At 40.6% G+C, this 20,552-nt stretch overlaps 1 long non-coding RNA gene across 2 annotated transcripts in view; it reads left to right on the plus strand.

Annotated features, from left to right (window-relative positions):
* The first annotated feature begins 5,023 nt into the window (after positions 1–5,023).
* The window catches only part of LOC120323986, a 60,142-nt gene continuing 44,613 nt past the window's right edge, over positions 5,024–20,552 (plus strand). The window contains exons 1-3 of one of the 2 annotated variants that reach the window (XR_005564966.1): positions 5,024–5,195; positions 6,469–6,558; positions 10,421–10,656. This is a non-coding gene — a long non-coding RNA (uncharacterized LOC120323986). Of the gene's footprint in view, positions 5,196–6,468; positions 6,559–8,366; positions 9,628–10,420; positions 10,657–20,552 lie in introns of those variants that run through there. The other variant, XR_005564965.1, reaches the window with a different exon arrangement.

Genomic DNA, 20,552 nt, shown 5'->3' on the forward strand with positions numbered 1-20,552 from the left:
ATGTTAAAAGAAAAGGCTATTAATTTATTGAAGTTTAATCAAACAAAACCCAAGTGGGCTGCTATGGAAAAAGAGGTAGGTGAGCAGGACGGTGGTTTATCTGTGGTCCCAACCTAAATGGGTCCTTCACATCAGTTTTTCATTTAAGAGGATAATTTTGAAGCAGATGAAAAGGCCAAGTGAGCTGTGGAAATGAACACATGGAAATGTGAGTACCAGACCAGATACACAATGATCGAGGCTGAGCAGGTGCTATGTGGCTGCAAAATAGTAAAGAAACTATTGGAAAACAGGGGGAGAGGGGAAGCAGAATGTAGCCAGCAATCACTCTGGCAGAAGCACAAGTGTAGGAATGTGCTGGGAGAGGGAGTTGGTGGTGGGCACCGTCAGCACTCGGGCATCAAGAGCAGTGCTGAGACCCCGGAGTTAATTGCTGCTGCAATTTCCTGTGTCCCTGCTCCTCGTTTAGATTCAAGAAGGCAAAACTGGTGCTTTGCTGATCCTCTGTGGAGGGGACAGCATTTGCTTCTGGCTCTTATCTACAGAAATGTCTAATCATCTCTGCTAGGCATTTTCCCTCGCTATTGACTGTTGGCAACACTTACATGAATCTATACACTGGCCTTTTCAAATCAGTAGGGGGGGGTTATAATTTTAAAAGTGTGCCTTTCGGTTTTGTTGCCTGCTTGCTTGTTTTGGATCACAGGAGGATTAACTGAAGTATTTGGCTTAACTTCTTTATGCTGTGCTCTCACATGTATCCTTCCAACGTGTCCCCTCTGATTCCTATTCTTACTAAAATAAGCAGTCCCAGTTGTTCCTGTTTTCTGGCAATTTCACTGGAAGAGCCATGGTCCTTTTTGAAATTCCTAGGGTCATTCAGATTAATATCATTTTTTTAATATGCAGATTGCTTTCTGGGACATTTGTTAGGTTTATCTTTTTTATAGAATAGATTTTATTAATAGGATGAGTTTCACAAAATTATTGCCTGAAGATTTCAGGTGGAAAAAAGAGGAAAAAATGGACTGATTTAGAGAAATTCAGGAGTGGTTACACCAGCTTTGGCCCCAGGAAAAGTTGTGGGACAAGTTATTGAACAGTCAATTTATCAAATGCTGAAGATGATGAAATGATTAAAAAAACCCTATGGGTTTGTGAAGAATGACTAATTTCAAACTAATCCAATTTCTTTCTTGGGCAGGATAGTGGACACAGTACATGGGGGGATATGTAAATTGACTTCTATTAAGCTTTTTGACTTTTTCTTGTGGTATCTTTATATACAGCACAGGGAATTATGTCCAGCCTGAAAACACTGCACACAATGGAGTGGAAACCACTCCAAACTTGTATGTCACTGCCAGAGTGAGAGAGCTTTTCAAGTGGAGCTGTTTCTATTCCGTATTTTCATTAAGGACTCAGGTAATGGGATGGAGGTTAAATTGGTCAAATGCACAGAGGACATCACACTGTTATGCTGTAAGGACAATGGAAGACAAAAACGGAATTCAAAAGGGCCTTGTTAATTTGACAGAAAGTACTAAATCAACAAGAGCAGGCTCAGCTTTTCAAAGTCCCCATATGGGAAGATAAGGGGCAAGCTGGGGTGAAAAATGGAGAATAGTAACTGCCCAGGAACCTGAATGGTAGAGAAAGATTTTTGGAGTGGACAACAGCTGAATACAGGTCAACAAGTGGTATTCTTGCAATAACACATATTTCGTTGTTTAACAAGGATATGGACAAATTGGAGGCACCTCAATGGAGAGTTTAGAAAGGATAGAATGAAAGTTGAAAGAAGTGGTTATGTTTTAATATAAAGAAAAGAAAATAGACAGGATAACAGTATCCCAGTTTGCAACAGAGGGTAGCAGCTAGTTGTTCTGCTTTCATCCTTGGAACAGAACAGTAACATATCGGTTTAACGTGGAGGAAAGAAATTCAGGTTGAAGGTTAGAATAAAGTAATATAAAATAGAAAGAGATCCCTCAGAAGGGTTCTGGACACCTCTGGAGGTGTTGAGGAGAAAGCTGGCCAGATATTTGTTAGGAATGGGAGGTGAGATGCATCCAACCCCCCCATTAGTATGCAGGACTGAAAAGTATTTGACACCACTTTTCTCTAACTGTTCTTCTTCCTAAGTAAATTAGTCTTTTTTTTTTTTTTTTACCATGTCAAGAAAAGATTAAAAAAAGGTAAAGCTGAACTTCCTATCTTAATTTAACTCTGTGTTAATGTCTGCTTTTCCAGAATGATTATTCTTGTGGTGCTCTGAGAGCCTTTTCTATATTCTGTCTGAAATCTTCCTCACTTGAGGTCTGTTCCAGCTGAAACAGTGAAAATGTGCTCCAGGAGACACTTGAACTGTTTGATCCCGTATAATACCTCTTACAATTTTCATCTTACAGGCTGGGCCAAACCCTCTGGTGTAAAATACAGACATGGGAGACGCTCTGCAGAGTGAGTGGCAGAAAGTCTCCTCGAACTTCATCCAAAATGAAAGAATGTGCAAGGCTTTAGATGTGCACTGCAAAGAGCTGTTGTCTTCATGTTAGCAAGTTTAAGAGGAAGGGAGGGGTTGAACTGAAATAATGTGTGAGAAAAGCAAGGGAACAAAAACTAGAGGGACAAGCAATTGGGTTTGTGCCACTGAAGAAAAGCTCAGTGTTCGTTTGTGGGCTGGGCAAGGCTGTGAGTAATGACAGGCTCTAGTGTTTGATCCTGTGATCATGGAAACACAACTTCATGCATCCTATTAAGTAAACCCATCTTCAACCGAAAATTGCTTGGCTCCATCATGATGTCCTCTTCCTAATGAAAAATGCTGTCAGGATCCTGAGTTTTGCTAAATTGAGGAAAAAGGAATGTGTTACAAAACTTCAGTTTAAAAGAGATACTGCTCACAGAAATAGAAAGTTAGCTGATATCATTATATGTCCCTCATGGAGGTGGCAGATACTGCCTCTTTCTTAAACAGCAGGCTCCAAACAAATAAGCAACCCACTGTCCTTTTCTCACTCCGTTTTCTGTGAGCTTGCACAAGTAAAGCAGAGGAGAGATGCAGACTTTTGGTTGAGGGTCTAAATACTACTTCTGTTTCACTTCTACTCCCAACTAAGAAAGAACTAGGAAACTGAAATTTTTTCCAACTTGTAGCAGACTGCAGTTGAGGAGCACAAAGCTCAGGCAATACAAACTTCTTTAAATCTTGGAGGTTCATTGGAAGGGATTTTTTTTTCAAGCTGTTTTTATGAATTTTTTTTTTCTCCTAATGGAAAGAAAAATATTCTTATAATGGAAGAAACAGAAAGATTTCTCTCATTGATCAGGGTTCATATTCACTCTCTTTGATATCACAGTTATATTTTTGGTGTATTTGGTTAGTGCTTTAGTTCTACTGCTCAGTCTTTTACAGCTGCTGTCTTATAGGCAGTTCACCTTATAAAATGAACCAACGCCTTTTCTTCTGCCATGAACTATAACGGTTTTTTTGTTTAGTGACCAATCAGATGTTGTTGAATTTTCTAACTCTTGAGTATATCCTATTTTGTACATTGCATGACAAAACCAAAGCTGGTAGGTGTTTGGAGGTGATTTTAGAACTGCTGTTGTGTTCAAAGAACTACAGAAGATGACTGTGCCACAAGTAATCTTTTGAGCATTTCCTGAGCAAGGGGTAAATTATTGTTTGTAGCAAAGGGTAAAAGAAATCAAATATGCTTTTTATGATAGTAAGACCGAAATGTAGACAAGTGATGACATTAGAAAAGTGGTTATTTTGCTCTTTTTTCTTCAGTTTACTCCCTATGCTATTTCTAAAACTGACCTTCTGCCAATGATAATGCATTCATGAGTTTGTTTGCACAGCTCAATGTGCAATGCCTTTATGAAATTTGATCATATGAGTGGCACATGTCAGATGAAGGGATATCTTAAGGGATATCTGGCATCATATACAAAACAATTACATGTTTGATTGCACAGAGTATAGTCTCAAATGGTGCCAGCAGCTCCTGTTAAATGTCAAAAGATAAAATCAAGCCCAACTCCCAAGCATATTTTACATACTTTGTAAAGCTGTCATTCTGTGATATCCTGTCTTTGGTTCCTCTTCCCTGTGACATAGATGTTTCTTCTAGCTTCATTCTTTGGATGTGTATTTTCAAATTGTATAGGCAACGTACTCTTAAATTGTACAGCTCTGTATATGGATCCTCTACCACCAATAAAATCTCAGGCTGACCAACAGTCACAGTTAGAGCTGATTTTTGGGTTTCTGTTACAGCTGCCAACCACAGGCAGCAGGTACTGGGAGTATTTACATTTATATTCTCATCTGTGCCAAAGCCGGGTATCAGCACCTGCATTTGTGTCTTCTGTCAGCATCTTCTCTGTTGTGAGATGCTTTGCTTTTCAGCAAAGAATCCATAAAGTTGTTTAAAAATATCAGAAGGGCCGGACTGATTTACTGCTAAATCATATAATGGCAATTACTGGCATGTGAGAAATGATCTTGGAACTAGAATCAAATCAAAGAACAAACACACTTACAAAATAGAGTAGGGACTCACTGATTATTGATATTTGGGGGTGAGATGTGTGCATGTATGTATGTATGCATCCACATCAAGGTAAACCTCTATAGAAAGTTGCTTACACTTGTTTTCTATATTGTGTCATAGCATTTGCTAATTAATTACATTTTGCACAGCTATAGAGCCTTTACCATGTTTCAGAGTGCGTGAAATACAACCAGTCTCCACCAAGCAAGAAGGAGGTAGAACGTGGTGGTGGTTTGAGGAGCTGTGTCAGGCCATGGGCTGGAATGATCTGGAAAAGGCAGAATATCCAGGTTTGAGAAAACAGATCCAACAGTATATTTTTCTATTACTGTTTTTTAAGCCAATACTTGATCTCAAGGTCTAGCCTAGTGATGGTAACTTTCTTCTTTCCAGTGTTTGGAGAATTTCTTGTTTCACAGCCTTGAAGCAAACCATTTTAAAATCAACTCTGTTATCCCACAAAGAGGTCTTTTGGGATCTCTGTTGCTTTTTCCGACAGTGAAGTATCTGTTCAGTTGTCATTCATGGCAAGTACCCAGACAACCTGTCTCCTGTCCTTTTTGTTTTGTAGCAGTCTGACAGCAGTATCAGCTTCCAAGACTTCGTTAGATTGACATTCATGAGCGGAAGGTATGTGTTTTGCCTTCGCAATGCCCTCCCCAAAACCAGCATGATGATGTGCCATGTACATAATTTATCACTTATCCCATGGCAGTAAAACTACACAAGGATGTCTCCAACATTCTCCAGGGTGACAAGAGAATGATTTCTTTTTTTTTTTTCTGTGTCGCTGTTTCCATCACACTGCTTAACACCAGGAAGAACTTTGTCCCTGAAAATCACCCACCGTGTTTGATAATCTTTGTCAGAACATTGAGCAGACACCAAACTAAAGGGTATTTTAGGGCCCACTTTTCTGCCATCACTCATCTCAACTTCCTAGTAACTTCAGTGTAACAAATGGCAGACAAACACATAGACAAAGATGTAGAGATGGCATTGCTCCCTGGGAGCACACTGCTTTTTAAAAGCTGAGCAGGGGAACTTAGACTTTGTGTCTGTTAATTCAGTGATCAGCACCTCTACTGTGATTGCCAACAGGGCTGAATACATCCTTCATTTTTATCCAGAACCTGCATATGAGAAGCAAGACATGATCCTGCTTTTTCTGAGGTCAGAGGGAAAACATTTCATTGGGTACTTGGGAGCTGGTCTTCTCCCAAAAGCAGAAGTGGTGTGGCCTTGTACACTTGAACCGTTCTCCTGATGCATGCCATGATTTTGGTACCTGTGTCTCCTTTCCACCACATCCCAGCACCTGTGCAGGGCTTGCAATTCAGTTTTTCAGGGAAGGGGAGATTGGCAATTCAGGTTTGGTGGGCAAGGGTAATTTGTTTGAATAAAACACATATGCCAGTCCCAGAAGAGATAAGGATGTGGACAGCAGTTCTGTCTTCCATGCTTCCCTAATTGGAGTTCACAAACCACTTCCTGTTCCCCAGGAAACTACTGGATCACAGTAATTACTTAATTATTTCTAGAGATAGTAAATAGGAGTATGAAACTTCTGGGCTCAGCCTCAGTCCTTTCAAAGGGCTGTCATAGGAAAAACAAAAAAGAACATATTAAGATTTTTTTTTTAAGACTAAAAATACATGTCTTTTAAACACAGCTCTTAAATAAGATTTTTTTTTTTATCTGGTAATAAACACCTTGAAAAGAGTTCAATCTGAAACAACTATAGGAGAAACTATATATATTTTTTGGATAAAATGTTCTTTATTTTAGTTTTGTAGTTATGAAAACATAGCCACATGTTTATATATAGCAAAAATTGAAATATGTTTCTGAAATTATTGCTAATGCTTTCAATTTTTATTTCTGCATTCTCTTTTTCCCACAGTCTTTTTTCTGTGGTGAGTGAAATATCTTCACAAACTCATGTGTTCCTTTTTATGACTGAAATGTGTTTTAATTGAAGGAAAGCGAACAGGTGGGTTTTGCTTTTCTGCACAATAAAATATAACATTGCTTTTCAATGGCGGCTCAATGAAAATTTTAAAAACTAGTTCCTCTTGACTGTGTCTCCCATTTAGATGCCTATTAGATTTCTTAATTATTAAGTCACATTGGAAATCGCTATGTTTCACTGTAAGAGAAAATCTAACATGTTATTTTTGTAACTGGCAAAGGTGATCATTTTAAAGTAAGTTCAAGTGAGCCACTCAGAGGTAAGAAATTTATACTTAACTGTGAAGTAATTGAAAAAAATTATAATAAAGCGATTATTGAGAATGCTTTGCTAAGATTGAGTCAATTACTGTCACCCAATTACCAGAGAGGGTTTTGAAATTTGAAGTACATTAAACATTGTGGTATGATTTTGTAAACCACGGTTGCAATACCAGTGGCAGTGTAGCAAATTAAACTGCTGGGAAAGTAAATATATAGTTATGCCTCGGTGGCTGTAAAGTGTCTCTGTGCTCTGACTGAAACAACCCCATTTAAGAACAACAATCTACATATTTTGGAGTTCATATAGCTTGCCTATATTTTCTGATGGAGAGGAGAAAATGTCCCTCAGGTCACTTTCATTTTGTTGCATTAAGGTAAAGGCCTGTGAAAATGGATTAAGAATGGGACTTAAATTGCAAAAGCATCACTGTAAAGTGTATTGGAAGTGAAAATGGCTTTTTGTTCATATTCCAGTTATTGTACCCATTAGACACTATATTGGTTAAAGAAAAGCACCCATCAGTGAATTGTGGTGGATACATATGAATTACTTCTTACCATCTTTCCTTTTGCATTATGTATCATTCTGCTTGGAGCACAGCATTAGCATTATTTTCTTGAGAATAACATTTTCTTATATTCTACGACATTTTAATCAAGAAATGAAAAAAATATTATTTGCACTCATACTGAAAAATATAGGTTTATTCCTTCGTATTAACTTCTTTAACCTAATTTAAGTACAAATACTTTTTGCAAAATTTGTCAACAGCAATATTAAATGTGTACAAAGCCAAAATGAAGATTTATGGGGAAGATTTTCAATGTCATATGTCAGTTAGCATTTCTTTTCCTTTTTGGAAATCTCTTCTGCTTAATTGGGGCAGAATGACACCCGTTTAAAGTTAATTAATTGTTATTATGTTAAGTAGAACACTCTGAATGTTATTAGCCGAGTACTGGCAAACTGGGGAACCAGAGTGGTTCTGATTATTTTTTCTCACTGATGTATCCAACACTTTTGACTGCATTGTGGCTACTCTATACGCATAACTTATGAGTTGTTTGTGTGGTGTCTGATGTGCTTCTGGTGTGGGGTTTGTCTTTTGGCAGTACAGGGACCAATCTGAGTGCAGGGGGGCCAGTGGGGTGCCCCTTTCCAGGAAGCAGGGCTGCTGGGGCACACAGCCCAGGAGAGGTTATTGCTAGCAGGAGAAAGAACCTTCCAGGGGCCAGTTCCTGGGGATGAGGAGGGTTTGCAGTTAGGCATTTCCATGGCAACAGGCTCCATGGAGCTGCCAAGAAAGAGGGAAGGTCAAAGGACAGAAAACGGCTGGGAGAGGCAGCATGAGGAGCTGATGAAAGTGTCCCAAGGGTTGTTGCAGGGTCTCGGAGACGCACGTGGCTTTGGGCTGCTGCCTTGACACCCTATTAGGGGCATGCAGAAGGCTGGAGAGGGGCTGTCTGGCAGGGCCTGGGGGAATATGGGGAGCTGCCAAAGGTGTGAAAGTGCAAGTGGCTGAAACCTCAGGAGGCAGCCATGCCCCAGAGTAGAGGGCTGAGGGCAGCTGTGATGCCCCGGTCTCTCCAGGAGCTGGTCCCTCCAGTGGCAAGTCTATTACAAGCACACTCAGCTGGAAAGTTTTAGTTGTACTCAGGGGTAAAGAATTGCCCTTTAGCTCAAAACTTAAGTATAAGTGGTGAATTGGCACAGAGTATCACTTGGTCCTAGGTGGTGGGCGTCAGATGGAGCTGCTCTTTTAACAGTAGTTGGAATTGTATTCATGTGAAAGATCATATTTAATCTGTTATTAATTATTTAATGAGGACTGATGGAATGAACAAAAAAGATTGAGTGCCATTAAGTACAGAACTTGGGAGATTTCCCTGGCAATGCTTTAATATTTGATGCAGAGATTGTTTTTACGTGCAAACATATGGTCACAGCAGGTATTAACTAAAATGGCCTGAGAAAGGAATGCGATTTCCCTTTCCTTCCCCCATCTTCCAGCCCAGATGTGCTGTTCACAGTGAGCAGCAATGGGAATCTGCAGCACAGCTCCTCTCCTCCTTTCACACGTGAGTTGTGCTTCTCTGTGATTGCCACAGCAATGGGTTTAGCCTCTGGGAGCAGTGCGTACCTTCACAATTCATTTCTCCGTTTCCAATTTCACACTGCAGACTTCCCAAATGGAGTTCCCAAAAGGGGTGGCTCGCCATGAGTTTGCTGGTGATGGACGCTTCAGGGCGGTCAGGAAGAAGGGGAGCGAATGCACTGGAGAGCTTGTGCGTGAGGAAGCCCTGTCACCCGTTTGCCTCAGACAAGCCCCAGCACACAAAGCAGCTGTGGGGAGGTCACACAGGGGAGTGAGCCCAGAGCTGACCAGGGGGCCATGGTGGCCCTGCGGCAGGGGAAAAGTGGCTGGCGTGGCCGGGAGCTCTCTACTCCAGCTGCTCCAGTGCAGGCCTCCAAGTCCTGCTTTGGGAGTGTGAAAGGAAAACTTCTGTTTTGGGCTGGCAGCTCAGTGACCCCTACAGTCCTACACATTGCAGGGCACATAGGCGAAGGTAGGAGTGCCCGCAGCTGCCGCTTGGCTGAGGCAGCCATTTTGCGATGGTGCGCCTCATGTGGTGGCCATTTGCCCGACACAGCCGTTTGCTTGCAGAGCCACGTCTGTGGTGGCCATTGACCTGAGGCAGCTATTTGCTGAGGCTCCCCACACGTGGCCACTTGCCCCATGCAGCCGTTTGCCCAAGGCTCTTCATGCATGGTGGCCATGAGCTGGCTGTTTGCCCAAGGCGTCTCATGCAGTGGCCATTTTCTGAGGTAGCTACGGTGCTGGTTTTCATCCCTGAGGGGGGCCCAGTGTGTCCTGTAGGCTGTGACTTGGGAGCACTGACAGGGGAACAGTGCTGCCAACATCTGAGAACGGGAATTTGTGACAGACAAGAGACGAGAGGGCCAACAAGGGGCAGCTCTGTGCTGCCCTCTGACCCCTCATACATGCAAGCACAAGGCAGCCCCCAGGGAATGGCCACAGGGAAGCACTGATCTTGGATCCTCCCTGGGAAACCACAAAGCTTCATAGGGAGGGCTGGGTTGGTGGCTCTTCTTCTTGTACCTGAAGGTCTGACTCTGCCAAGAGCCCAACACTGTGCTGTTCCAGTCCAGTTCCACCACAAACAGTGGTTGTCCAAGCTAATGAATGCTGTAAGGAAAAGAAATTAATCCCTCTAAAGCCATATTATCTAACAGGCTTATGCTTAACTGGACAAGTTTGACTTGAGTCAAGAGGATTCTCAGAGTGAGAAAGGAGTGAGGATCATCTCATAATAGTAAAATAATGAAAAAAACTTAAAAAGAAATGGAAAGTAAAGCGATTGAGAATAAAATATATCAAATTAAACACTACTTAAGAAAAAACACTGAACTATGCTTTGGAAGTACTGTTTTTTTTCAAATAGATCTTGTGTTTCTTGGTCTATGAAGGGAAACAGGCATTTTGTTGGAGATGTTGTTATTCATGTCATTTGCCCATGGTTTGATCTAAATTTTAATCACACACACACACAAAGTTGTAAATAATAAATTGTGCATCCTTATTTTTTATCTTTTTAAGAACCCTGATCAGGCAGTGTGGAAACCTTCTGAATGCACAAGGAGGAAAGAAATCACTGAGAGCAGTGAGAATAAAGTATGAGGCTTCAGTAAGTAAGTCAACAGAGAGAAGAGGAGGAAAGGCACATGTCTGGAAGGCTGTTGGAAGTCTGCAAACTGATGATCAGGAAGAAGATGGGAATGAATAATAGCATAAGAAGAGAGACAATGACCAAAAAAGAAATGATGGAATAAAAGGTGAGGTGAGGAATGATGCTGAGTTGTAACAGTGTCACAGGAGATTCAGGCTCTTGTGATGTATGGGAAAGTTGAACATGGTTGCACCATTCTTGTAGTGTCTTGAATACTCCCCAAAAGCCAAGTCTCATATCAGTGCCTTCACTTCTTTGCTTGGCACCATATTTATAATTGATTTCTTGTAGGATTTGTCTCTATTCTCCAAGATTCCTTTCCCCTGTGACTCGTCTTGTCTTGATTTACTTGTATGTGGGACTTACCTTGAAGGCTGTTCCCAGACAGGTGCAGAACATAAAATGGTGCCTGGCAGCTTGGTTATTCTGCTCCACAGGTAGTGAGAGTCTGGGCTTTCGAGGCTGCGTGCTAAAGCTACACTTACTACTGTGAGCAACATGAAAGAATAACCCATCTGTTTGGACAATGTAACAGTCTTATCCTTGCCTGGAACAAAGTTTGATTTGTAAACATTGGTGAAATCTGAGGTCTCTTGCAGTGCAAGGGCTGTCTCACCACCTTTTTCCAAGAGAAAGAGGTAGCAAGACTCCCCCTGGGATGGGGGAAGATGGTGTCCTGCTGCTCCCTGGGGAATACTTTAATGCTCTTAGCTGGCAGTGCACTTTTACTTGCTGTAAGTGGACCTGCCTCCTCCAGCTCCCAGGGAGGAGGCTGAAATGCAGTCACTGCATGCAGAATCAGAATATGAGCTGAAAAACAGGCAGGAAATAAACTCATCTTTACTCTGAGATGTGGTCTTGTCTAATGCCTGAGGACTTTCATCTGAATTTGGGTGAAGTTTTCAGAAAAGTCCTTAGTCAGCTACTATTTCTTTGTGTGAAAGTAATTTTTTCTCTCTGGATTTACCCAACTTTGCAGAAGCCTCCAGCAGGGAAAAGAAATCCTTTTAAATCATGATAACCACAATCATACAATTGAACTACCTTTTATACAGTAGTCGTTGCAAATGCTGTGTTGAAAAGAGGCATTTCTTTCACTAGAATAAGCTATCAAGTCAGGTTCTGTTATCCAAGTTCATAGCAATATTAGTTCTGGTTTATTGATGTGAATTGGTGGGGAAAAACCAAGGCAGAACAATAAGAATTCTGTAATGATTGACTGCTTTGAGGCAGTGTTGACTATCATAAAAGGGAATGTTCAGAGTAGGAATATGCAAAATGTGGCATTTGTTTATGATTAAAGAAAATGGAGTGGAGGGAGTCGCATTTGCAATAAAAGTCAGAGTATATTGTAATAATATGATTGTTAGCTTGTATAAAAATACTCATAGACTTCACCTGTGATACACATTATGAAGAAGCTTAATGTGAACCTTCTGTCTTGGAGTAGCAGATGGCTATTCTGGTCTAGCTGTGGATTGGTGGTTTGGAGAGCACTGAGAAGCTCTGTGGCAGTGGAGTTAATGAGAGAGAGCAGACTTTTACTTAGTTCAAACCTGAATTCCAGGTAGCAGTTTTTCCTGCTGTCCACAGGATCAATTGTACAGATGACATAAACGAGGAAGATCACGGTGCTGGCTGTAAACTGCTGAAATTACCTTTCATGTCAGGGTCCATAGACCAATTTTCCAGTCTTCTGGGAATACAGGCCATGGTTTCACCCAGTGATCCTTCGTGGTTAACAGAAAGGCATCCAATCATATGAAGATATTAGGAACAGGGAACCTGCTGTTTCTTTTCTTATTTCAGTAGTTTATCATTCATATTATTAAAAGCTTTATCTAATTTCAATTTGCCTCACTTTGGGGCTTTTTTTGTCATTAAGTCTTGTTAGACTTACTCTGCAGGATTTAAGAGCCATGATTACAGGTATTTTCTCCTTGAAGAAAAGGAAGTGTCATCAATTTTTATTTTGTATTCTTTGTCCCTTCATTTGATTCCAAAACCTCCTCTGTGCGTCCTTCTCAATTTTGAAGTGTCTTTAAAACATGAGAAGTCCTATGAGCAGCATTTTGTTATGGGTCTCAAGAGTGCTTCAGAGGTGAGCAGAACCACATCCTGATCTCTTATTACTTCTCTTTTTCACAGCCAAGGATCACACTGGAACTTGGCACTGATTTTAGAGTTGCTGCTGTGCAAGGCAGGGTCCCCCACTCTGTAGCTGTGCATGACAATATTTGTAGCTTTATGACTTTGCATTGGGCTGCCTTACAACTTTTGGGTTTGTCGTGTAGGCTCAGTTTAACAAGCATCTGGGTCCATTCTGAGTGAACTCACTCAATTCTTTACTGTTTATCATTCTGACTGTGTTTGCTTCTAGTTGTATTTGCAGGGATATATTTGCCTCCAGACTGTAAATACTGTATCATCAATGGGACCGACTCCTGTTGAGTCATGATTACCTCTAACAAATGTTTTAGTTTTCTTTTCTAAGTGTTTTCAACACTTAGGTAATGTAGTCCGTTTTTAATCCAGTAACTATATACTTTAGGGCCTTAAAACCCTCACAGAATTCTGAGGATATTGCAGTTCTGCTCTTGTCTTTATCAGCCAAACTTTTAATCCCATCAAAGAATGAGGCATCTTTGGCTCTGCAGGAACTGCTTGTGGAAAATAGGCTACAGAGACATTTTGAACAGCTGTTTTGCTTGAGAATTAAAACATTGTGGAATGCTGTAAGTGAAAGACTTGAAACTTTTTCAGTCCCTTAGTGTTTCCAGATATCCATGCAGGTTAATGTTGGCACCTTTCTAAGCATACTGTGCATGTAGTTTATGGAAATTCGTGTGACATCTTGGCCAACTTCAGAGGTCTGGGCCTTTTGCTCGAGTTTTTATTCAAACCTTGAGGATAAGAGCAGTTTTTGGCACCAGCTTGATCTGTTTTCAGTAAATTCATTTCCCCCGCAAAAGCCTGCATTCTTAACACAATGGGCACTGTTTATCTGCATTGCTGTTTCATTCCTCATGATGCTGAAAAATTAGAATGTAGAATAAATTTGTTTTTCTATGCAAATATTTTTCCTACCCCTTAAGTACCTGAAGGCTCAAACTGACCAGAATTTGCATTTATTTCTTGTGGTTTTGAATTCTTGTAAGTATTTCTTTACAGGTATTGAAAAAATTGAGAACCTCTTTTATGAAGGAAGTTATCTAGTTGTTTAAGTCCACATTTATAAAAAAAAAACCCTAAAGCCCCCCTTACTACATTCTGCAACACAAAGGAGTTCAAGTTGGAGGCTGATAACATGATCATGAAGTAGCTTTTCTCTTGCCTGCATATTGATTTGATCTTAATATAAAATAACATGAATTCTTTCCATGTCTCACTACCTCAGCAGTTAGTGGAGACTTAAGGTTTCAGAAGAGAACGATGTATGAAAAGCGAGTATGTACAGACAACACAAGGACAGTGTCAGAGCAGTAATGACTTCATTTCCTTTGCATGTCTTTGTTCATGTAATTTATTAACTGTGATTTGTTTATTGGTTGCGGCTTTTTTCCCTGCTCATATTTGACTTGTTTGGCTCTGTGCAGTGGTAAGTAGCTAAAGCCCTACCATCAGTAGTTTTGTTGCCTACTGAATATTTTCTTCTGAGATGGAAGTGTACTTCAGCTGTGCAGCTCTCAAATAACCGTCTGATCTGTCCTCGCTGTGCAGAGGAAAACAATATTTCAATTTCTTTTCACGTGGGTAACTTCTCTGGAAATTGGGTGCTTCATGGGCACACTGCAGCTTCAGCATCACTACGGCACGAAACAGAGGGAAAGGGGGAAAAGGAATTAGCATGTGAGCTGATCTTCTCTAATGTTTAGAAATGGAATAGTTTTTACTCCTTCTTTATAAACACCTTCTTCTAGAAAATTAAAATCAAGGAGGGCATGTGCACTAATTTCATCAGTGGCAAGAAGTTTTCAACTTACAATACTAGAAATAAGGTCAAGAAGTATGCAGTTCTGAGCCCTATAAAAGCCTCTTTCTCCTTTATCATGAAGTCTTTACTCGTGATACATAGGAGCAAATATTTAGTCTTAAATATAACTATATGCATTTCAGATTTATCAGAAATGAATGAGAGAAGAATAAGACATTCAGGTAAACACTAGCAGTTTAGCATAAAATCAACCACAGAAGATTTAAGCATAATCCTTGATTCTGCAGAGCTCAAACTGCTCTAATTCCTACCCAGCACAGCACTTAAACACACTCTGAACTATAAGAATTTACCTGCTTCTGCAGGGTTCTGTGAGGAATATTCATGAATTTAAAGACTAAGAAATAACAGAAATGCTTTGTTAATGCAAGGATAGAATGCTTCTAACTTTGCAGGATCAAGCCTATCTTCCTTTTTGTGTCTTTTTCTTAAATTATCTTTTAATTTAGCTATTATAACGTAGACTTTGCTGTTCTCTCATGGGAATCTATTTTTATGTGTGTTTCATTGGATTAAAAACAAAAAAGATGATGATTTTCCTTTCTAAAGAAAAAGTAATGCTTTCCCCTGTGTATTGTTACACCGACTTGCCCGGCAGAGAGGAGCACCAGGGGATTTGTTAGTGCGCACGTTAACTCCCAAACCTCCTTGCATCCACTGAATTTTTAGTGCATTTTACTGTAATCCTGCTGTGCCCTTTTTGGCATCACTGCAGGTACAGTTGTGTCTCAGTGACTTCCTGACATTGCTTGTGGTGGCCAAGCAAGCTCACTCACAGCCCTGTTGACTTGACACTGCTGCATACTAATACTCCCAGACAAAAGGGAGTCCTGAGGAGCCGGCCAGAAGCTGTGTCATTGCTTCTATGAGGTATATCTTTCTGTAGTGTTTGAGATGTTTTGTTTTTCACCATGCACTGCAACAGTGGAAGGGAGGGGAAGGAAGAGCTGCTCTTCCCATTTCACACAATGGAGTGTGGAAAAATTAGCCCAAGGCTACGGATAATGTCTGTTATAGTTGAGTAACAAGTTGCTGTCTTGCCCACTGTCTTGACTGTTGTCTTGGAGACTCTGTGCCTCTTGTGTCACACAGCTGGGAGGAATTTAACTCAAACCATTTTCATGCCCAGGTCTGCACCTTCCTCAGCTCTAATGAGACCCTGCAATTAACTACTGCTTTATGGAGTCCTGCGGGGTCAGACTATGGAAGAATTGCACTTGACAGGGATAAGTGGTGTAGAAATGTTTCTTAGTCTACAGAAAGGCACGGAAGGCAAATGTTTTCCACAAGGAAGTTCAGAATTTCTATGGTAAAGTTGGTAAAAGAATGCACCTTACTGTAGTGTTTTGGAATAGTCCAAAAATCTGCAAACCACAGCACTTCCTTTTAATTCCTGTCCTAAACTGTTGGGAGCTATTGAATTCTGTGGGAAAAACATCTTGGTTAGAGGAGACTATCACAGAATGGATAGGAAAGTAAATTCATCATCCTGTATAGAGTGCAGTGCTGACTATTGAGATGGTCTGATCCTCCTGCTTTCAGTGCTGCTTAGTAAGAAATGGTCCTGAAGAAAAGCTGGTGACATCAGACAAACATCTCTGTTACTAGTGTGCATTGAGTTTGAACAATGTACTCAGGAAGTGAAGCAAAAAAAGACTTAAAGGTTTGGACCAAACAATTATTTGGGGCTTGCAGAATGGACTTTTTGCCTATGTGTATTGTATCTATTTCAGAGATTACAATGTCAGTGTTTTTTAATGCTGGTTATTATCAGTGTAAAAGAGACCCATAAGTGTAGGTGATCCTTGTATTGCTTTATCTAAGGGGTTTCAGAAGGCATGTGAAATGTTACAGGCTGAAATTTGGAAAAGGTTTTGAGTCAAAAGTTCAAAGGCTTGTTTTGACCCCTGTAATAAACATGTTATTTCAGGTAAGATTAAGCTGGAGAAAAGGGAGTAAAGAGATCAGATCACACTGTGAGCCATCTTCTGTTGGTGCTTGTTCAGTGTAACTCATGCACATGTATTAGCCAAGACCACTGGAGCTAACAAAAGAATACAGACCCCCATGGATCCAGGCTTGTACTTGGAAATGGGGATCAGTTCTTCTCAACTTCTTTAAAATTCAGGATGTTTTATGATAATCTGACGTGAATATTTCAAAGCAATTCTAAGAAGAAACACGAAGTCACGACTCATGTCCCAGCATGTGCTTAACTTAGCATATGGTTTATGTTTCCTTGAGGTTTCTTTATTAGCTCATGAAGGAAGGCTGGGGTACTTCTATGCATATACAGTTCAGAAGGTTTAAATTTGAGGGTTTTTTGAAGTCAAAGTATAGAACAGTGTGCTTAGTAGTCTCCCCCTGTGTAGTTCGTAGGTCTACTTTTTTTGGTGGGTTTTTTTTTTCTTCAACAAGTCAGCGAAAATTGAAATTGGCTGGTAGTGAGCCAGACAATAAAACATATATGGACATTTATTGATAGCAGTCCCTGTGCTCTACTCAGTCACAAAGATAATAGAAATGCTTCACAATATAACATGAAGATTTTTTCTGACCCTTTGCCATTTAGGAATTGCCCAGCCTCTGTGGTAGATGTTCATTTATCTTTCCCACTTCTCTGTAGGTTTTATATTACTTTTTTCTCCCCTTTTTTTCAGTAAATAACACAGTATCCTTTATGTGTATAATGGAGATTTTTGACAGTTTCATATATATTGAAATCTCTCCACGGGGAAATGATTTAGAATAATGAATTTTATGTTGTTAGGATCAAAACTGAGCATATACTTTTGATCTACTTTGTAACCAGCACCATGAAAAGAATTCACCCTGAAATGTCAAACCCCTGTGTTGTTAGTGCTATATTTTCTTACTCCTTTCATTTTCACCACAGATTTTTCACTAGAAGTGGAAGCTAAGGAATTCTGTAACTTACAGCATCTTTGGGGCAGGTGACACGCTCTGTCTGAAGCAGTTGTGATGTACCAATAGGGAGAATAAAGGGAGCTCCTGGTGGGTGAATGTGTTGTTACCCAGAGCTGCGCTGGGGTGACTTTACACCCCTCGTGGTCTGGGCTGTGCAGTGAGAGGAGCACTATGAGCACTGTGGCTGTGCAGGGTCGGGCTCACCTCTCTGGGGCCACATGTAGCTTAGAAGGTCCTGCTGCTCTTCAGGTGAGCTTAGAGCATGGTATCAAAAAATCTAATTTTTTCCCTGCAAACTGCTATCACAAATGCTGTCACTTAAGGCTCTTACTTTGTTGCCTGCAATCTGGGAAGGATCCAGAAGGAAAGATCTTCCATAAACATGTCCAGGGTCATGCAATGAACCAGTGTAATGGAAGAAAAAAAAAAAAGGCTTGATTTTTGCCTCTCTGGTTTTACTGCTTCCTGGGTTTGAAATCTGCAAAAGGTCTAACATGTCTGACCATTTGGCCCTCTGTTTTGTATCACTTCAATAAATTAATGTTCTTGTATTTCACAAAGCAATCCTGAAAGGATCAGGGAAAAGGGACCAATTTCAGCAAGTAAATTACAGAATAAATTGGATGAAAAAATCAGTCTCTGCTTTCTTTTTTTCTAGTTTTTTCCAGTGGTCTTCAGGGAGTGAAGCAGTAGCTGAGTAGGACTGGCTTGTGAAACAAGGGGTTTTTTTTGGTTGGGTGTCCTATCCTCTGTGCCCCCCTGCCTCTGCAAATGTAGGTGTTACTTCTCCCCTTGAGGTCTTCCAGCTTCCTTTTAGCCATGGGGGAGTGCTTTGTTATTTTTACCACTTGGCTGCTTTATTTCAGTTAAAAAATATGTGAAGAGCTTATTTAGTCCTTCCCAGGCAGCTGCTGGTGAAGAAGGGGAAGCATTTATTCCTATTTCTGGAGCATAGAGTAAAGGAGAATTACACTGGGATTTGTGCGTAATTAGAGATCTGTGAAGGGACAGGGCCTTGAGGAACCTGGGGCTGGTCATGCCTTGTTGACCTAATGGAGAGAGCTTGTACTGAGACTGAGTAACAGCAAGACAGCTGAAGCATGTTCTCAGTGGCAGCATGAAACAAATGCTACAGTGAGATAGACTTGGAACAGGAACAAATGGGCTGACAGCAGTGTGCAAGTCTGCTGTGGCTTCTGAAATGTGCACATAACAATTGGAAGTAGTTGATTGTAAATGCAGGAATATGCTTTATTTGGGATTTAAGCTGTGATGTGCCTCCACCTCCCCAGTGTGCCGGCTCTGAGTCTGCGCCCTGGCACTCCTGCTGAGCCCTGCACTGGGAGCTGGGGGCTAACAGGGGGTAGCAGGCTGATGGAACAGGCAGGAGTGGAACACTGCATAGCAGTGGTTTAGCAAAGGGACATGTGCCCCTGACAGTGCTTACACACATCACCAAATGTGAGTTAAAAACTGCGTCATCTGCCTGACTCTTCTTTGTCTTTTAGACTGTATTCACAATGTCTAACCCTTGTCACTGTGTGACTGGCCAAAGCATAGTTATTAGGGGTCAGTGATTTTAATCGGAAGAGCTGGTTATTTTACAGTCATTTGAGAGACAAATTCTGCCATTTGAACAGACAGAATAATTCTGCAGCTCTAAGAACTGGTAAATAGCTTCTTTATGTGAGTGGTGAGGTTTGGAGACTAAAAGAATAATCTTTATGGACCATGGCACACGAACTCTCTGTCCGTGGTGCTGTGTAAGCACCTCAAACTCCTCAGAACTCTTTTGAACAAATGCACACGCAACAAGAACAACAAATCCCAAACACAAAAAGTCATTGTATGAACAAACTGAGCGATGGGGTTGTATGTTATAAAGTTAATCTTGGCCCCTGAGATGTCCTAAAAATTTTACTAGTTTTAATGCTTCGTGGTTAGCAATGTGGGTGTGCCAGGAAAGTATTTTTAAGGCATGCTCTATTGCTGTGTTGGCCTTCTGTACTTTGGGCTTGTATTTATTTTTTCTCCCCCAGTGTGAGATAGCTGCACTCCCCAGTCTGGGCAGTGCTTAAATATATATTCAGTACAAAGATCGAATCACATGCCTAACTGTTTGCTGTACCAGAGCTTTAATACTTGTCGACTTTCTTATGCACTGACTCTACCCCCAGTGCTCTACAGTTAAAGACATCCTATGGTCAGTTCGTCTCTTTCTGCCTTGGCTTTTAGTTACTAGAAGTAAAAGGTAAAGGAGATTTGTTCAACTGAGATGAAAAGAGAGAAGGACAGTGTTAGAGAGAAAAACATTTCAGGCAGTAGAAACAGTGCACATAGGGTGACATTTGCCATCATAATAAAGACATCTGTGGAAGATTCAGTATTTCGTGATTGGGCAGAGAATTTGGGATGTGCAAGACTGAGACAGAGAAAGAAAAGAAAGGAGAATCCAGCACTGGAGATACAGGGGAGAATTGTGAAATACTAATCCACCGATAGTGAATCTGACCTAAATTTTTGTCCTTAGAATCAAAGTGATTTTGGTGCTCATTGTTCTGGTATGATAAAGGAGTAAACTTACAGGAGAGAGGGAAATCTCTCTCCTTTCTCACTTTTCCTCCTGAAATACTGATACTTCAGTATGATCTCAGTATGCTTTTGGTTTTTCCTTGGGGCTCTTTGCTTTATATACTGTAACTTAGGGAATAGCTCACTTGCATGTGTGATATGTAGTAAAATGTGATGCCGTGAAAACACCTAGATCTTGAATTTTACTATAATATATTAACAATTTAGAAATTATGCAGTAAAAACAGTGTGTGGGATTCGGTCTAGAGATTGCCAAGAATTCCTAACCATATTTGGTTTTTTTCTGCTAGGGAACTTGGCTGAAGGTGAAGTATACCCTTTCTTTTTCAGTGACAAAGATTTGGGGTTCTGCTTCTAAAAATCTAAATCATAGGATGTGACCCAAAAACTTGTCAGACTTGCTTGAAATGGTAAAAGAATTCCATTTCATGTTGTTGGCTTTTCATTACTCCCTGTGTCACAAAAATTGTTCACTTCAAATCTCCTGT

The sequence above is a fragment of the Pipra filicauda genome, unplaced genomic scaffold, assembly GCF_003945595.2.
Source record: "Pipra filicauda isolate LSUMZ 115617 unplaced genomic scaffold, ASM394559v2 scaffold398_size834171_pilon, whole genome shotgun sequence".
NCBI classification, from domain to species: domain Eukaryota; kingdom Metazoa; phylum Chordata; class Aves; order Passeriformes; family Pipridae; genus Pipra; species Pipra filicauda.